Source organism: Octopus bimaculoides, chromosome 3, assembly GCF_001194135.2.
Source record: "Octopus bimaculoides isolate UCB-OBI-ISO-001 chromosome 3, ASM119413v2, whole genome shotgun sequence".
NCBI lineage: Eukaryota > Metazoa > Mollusca > Cephalopoda > Octopoda > Octopodidae > Octopus > Octopus bimaculoides.
The window spans coordinates 24,470,804-24,475,115 of record NC_068983.1 but is presented as its reverse complement, the minus strand read 5'-3'; the positions used below and the strand labels follow the sequence as shown (position 1 = coordinate 24,475,115).

At 34.5% G+C, this 4,312-nt stretch overlaps 1 protein-coding gene across 1 annotated transcript in view; it reads right to left on the bottom strand.

The window, feature by feature from the left end:
- Positions 1–3,959, bottom strand: part of LOC106883892 (putative uncharacterized protein DDB_G0291608) — a 250,923-nt gene extending 246,964 nt beyond the window's left edge. Inside the window, exon 1 of the mRNA XM_052966095.1 lies at positions 3,764–3,959. The gene's annotated coding sequence lies outside the window, so the exon portion shown is untranslated. The remainder of the gene's footprint in view (positions 1–3,763) is intronic.
- Positions 3,960–4,312: the final 353 nt, after the last annotated feature.

The following is a 4,312-nucleotide window of genomic DNA, read 5'->3' as shown; positions in this document are numbered from 1 at the left end:
ATTATTATTATTATTATTATTATTATGATGATGATGATGATGATGATGATGATGATGAACTAGCAGAATCATTAACATGTCAGGCAAAATTCTTAGCGGCATTTCATCTTTCTTTATGTTCTGAGTTCAAATTCCACCATTGTCAACATTGCCTTTCATCCTTTCAGGGTCGATAAAATAAGTATCGGTTGATAGCTGGGGTTAATGTAATCAACTCAACCCCTCTCCGAAATTGCTGGCCTTGTTCCAAAATTTGAAATCATCATTATTATTATTATTATTGTTATTATTATTATTGTTATTAAGGTGGTGAGCTGGCAGAACCATTAGCACACCAGACAAAATGCTTAGTAGCATTTTGTCTGTCTTTACATTCTGAGTTCAAATTCTGCTGAGGTCAACTTTGCCTTTCATTTTTTTGGGGTCGATAAAATAAATACCAGTTGGGCTCTGAAGGTCAATATAATTGATTTACTCTGCCCTAATGCCAAAATTTGAAGTCATTATTATTATTATGAGAGAAAGCTGACAGAACCAGTTTTTTTTTTTGTTTTGTTTTTTTTATTGGAGAAAAATGCTTAGCAGCATTTCACACACCTTTATATTTTGAGTTCAAATTTGTCTTTCATCCTTTCAGGGTTGATGAAATTATACCATTTGATCACTGGAGTCAATATAATCAAGTGGCCCTATCACCCTGCATTTCAGGCCTTGTGCCTACAGCAGAAAGGGTTATCATTATTGTACAAACATGGCAAGCTGGCAGAATCATTAGCAAGCCAAGTGGCATTTGGCATTTCTTCCAGCTTTATGCCATTCATCTTTTCAGGATCAATAAAATATGTATTAGTTGAGAACCAGGGATGATGTTAAGAATGAACTCATTTTGCTCTGACTTCATATTACACCCAGGTCGACTATGCCAGTCATCCTACCTAGGGTCGAGAAAAGAAATACCAGTCAAATATCAGTATGGAGACTGATTTAATTGATGTTATCAAACTGCAAACATTTGTTGAGGTCTTGCACCAAAGTCAGAAATCATTGTTTGTTTCAGACAGCTATTGGCAATATAATATTGTGATACTTTTTCTATTCAACCAAGAAACATTGTAAACCAATAATCTCTAAGAGGTCTCAAGATGTTTATCTTAAACTTTCACATTCACACACACTCTCTTTCTCTTGTTCACTCCCTCTTTTACTCTTGTTCTCCTCCTCTCTCTCAACCTCTCCAACCACCAGCAATAATCTTACAAACAAACAGTTGAATAGCTATTCCACAATTTTTTTTAAACTTATATCTAATTAATGAGTTATCGTTTTTTTTTTCCTTCTTCTTTTCCATTCATGTCTTCTTTAACCATTTCCAGTTCCTACCACTCCTGCCACCACTCAACTTTCCTTTTATTCCTTCGCCAAAGTCACGAAGCGTTTAATACTCTCTCCCTTAATTGTTGTTCTTTTGGTTTATAACTGAGCTGCTTCTTGTTTTCTGTGTCTGTTTGTTTTGTTTGTTTGTTTGTTTGTGCATTCAATACCACCTGGTTATCATTTCTTTCATTTTCATGTCTTTTGTCTTCTGTCTGCCTGTAAGCCATTCTTTTCCGATATCCACATATTCTTCACTTTTCATTCCTTATGTTGAAATCTCACCAAGATCAACTTCGTCTTTTAGACCATTGGAGTCAATATAAAAAAAAAGAACAAAAGGTTTCAAACTGATGCTGGAGTTGATTTCATCTCTTTCCTATATATGTGTGATCTCATACCAAAGTTAAAAATCACCGAGTTCAAAACTTACCAAAACCAACTTTGCCTCTTATCCTCTCAGGGTTCTTTGGAATCTATGTAATGAACTATTGCCTTATCCCACAAAACATTTCTAGCTGACACAAGTCCCCAATTTGAAATTCGATATCAGGTTCTAAGAGATGCTTTAGACCATGTAGAGGTGGCAGTGGCTGTTACGGTGTGTGGATCACTGTAGGTGTCTTTGATATGAGCATCCAATTCTTCCTTCATACACGATAAAGTGCCACTCTTCATTTCAGTGAACAGCTTCTTAGTAAACCCGTACGGGTCCTTCAGAAATTTTTGAATGACTGATTGGCATATAATCACTCATTAACATGCTCCAGCCTTTAGTCAACAAGCAAACTGTTTCCTCTCTTTCTCATTACTGTTAAATCAATTATGACCTCAGTTTTTGTACCTGGTTGAACTTGTGCTATTCCTTCTCAAGCATTCCTGACTTATTAATTTCTCCTTCCCTCATCTTTTGTGTTGTGTCCAGCCAAACCTTGAGCCTGCACTAACCATTTTTCTCCATTTGAAGGTCAGCTGCCTCTGGAATTCTACATCTGCTCATGTCTTTCTTGAAGTGTCAACTTGCAACAGTTTAAACAGAACATTAATATCAGTCTCACCTTTCTCAAAGCATTTCTAAAGCATGCAGGCACTGCTTTTTCTCTCAGACATGGCCAACTACATAAGAAGGCCAGTAATGACTTGTCTGATTGAGGTTTGCTTAGGGCCCAATTAGGGTTGATAACAGAAAAAGGGGCATCCAGCTGTGGAAAGTGTACCTCAACAAATTCCATCCAACCCATGAAAGCATGAAAAAGAGGGCATTAAAATGATGATGACGATGATGATGATGATGATGATGATGATGACGATGATGATGATGATGATGATGATGATGATGATGATGATGATGATGATGATGACGACGATGATGATGATGAAAAGGAGAGGTTTGTTGTGAGCAGTATAATCAATTGAATTAATCTAAATACATTGTTGGTAGATAACCAAAAAAAAAAAAAAAAATGAAATTGAAGTAAACGAAAAAGATTATGATGTAAGGAGGTGACTTATGCATAAATAGATAATATACAAAGTCAGACTATTGAAACACATGGTGAAAAAAATATCATGAAAATATGAAACATAAACAATATCAAAGAATGTGTACATTGAAAGTAAATACACCAAACGATAGGAACAGAAGAAGATCTAACACTTCAGGTTATAGTTATCTTCTTTATTAAAGTGAAGTAAAAGCACTAAGAGGTGTAGAAGAAAATGCTAACTTTATGGTGTCCATTTACATTGTAGGCTTAATATTCACTTTCTCAAAACACTATCAAGATTTGAGCTCAGTGAGACAAAAGTAAATACATAAACTGTCGATAGCTATCTTTTTTCTTATTTTAACTTCCTATCCATTCTGCTCGTTCCCCCACTTCAATAAAATAATTCCTTTCCCACTTTCAATCCTTACTTGTTCTGGTCCTCATATATCTATGGGTTTAAAATAATTGATTATCCAAGCTTGCGCGAGTGGAATGGGATTTTATCTAAGCATTTGTTGTCACAGCTGGATGCCCAACTAACTCAACCTCAACATATGAATTTGTGGGGGGCTGTTTTCCATCAGTCAGGTATACTGCAGCAAGTATAGTCGGTTATGTGCCTAGCTTAGGGCACTAAATCCATGTTTCTAAATTGTCTCATTCTCCAACAAATTCCACCACCTCACAACACACTGATTTTGCCATCTATTTTTGCATTTTATGAATTCTTCTGAACATAGTTCAGCAGAGCAGCATTGTTGTACTGCCTAAGAGACTGAATATATAACAGGAAGAGAACAAAAACGTTGGAATCTATGTAATAATAATAATAACAGCACAACAATAGTGACAACAAAACATTACAGAGAAAAGGAAAGCATAAAAATATAAAATAAAATTACCCAATTATCTGTCTTATAATTTGGTGTCAGAAAGGTTTCTAAAGTTACGCAGCATGGGTAGAGAAAAATTGTTTGAAATATGTAACCTAATAGAAAGAAATGATGGAAAACTCTCTGCATTTCTGACGTGTATGTTGGCAACAAACAGACTACTGAAAGAACGCAATTGTTGACAAATGTATATATGTATGTGTAAATAAATAAAGAGAATGAATTTGCGTCTAAACCAAATAACCATATAAATCATGTAATCATTTCAAAACAGCCAGTCAAGGTTAAGTCATATTCAGAGTTTACTATCGCTGGAACGTAACTAAGGAAAAAGAAGAAATTCAATTGGTTTATTAGAGACAACAAAGGTTATCATCGGTCTTCTGTTATTGTTCTGCATTTTGTTCCTTTACAACAGATGTGTTTATGTTGCTGTTATTTTAGCTATTGTCTTCGTAATCATTTCAAATCAATATAATTACATGTTATTTTTATGTATCATTATTTTTATTATTATTATGATTATTATTATTATTATCATTATTATCATCATCATCA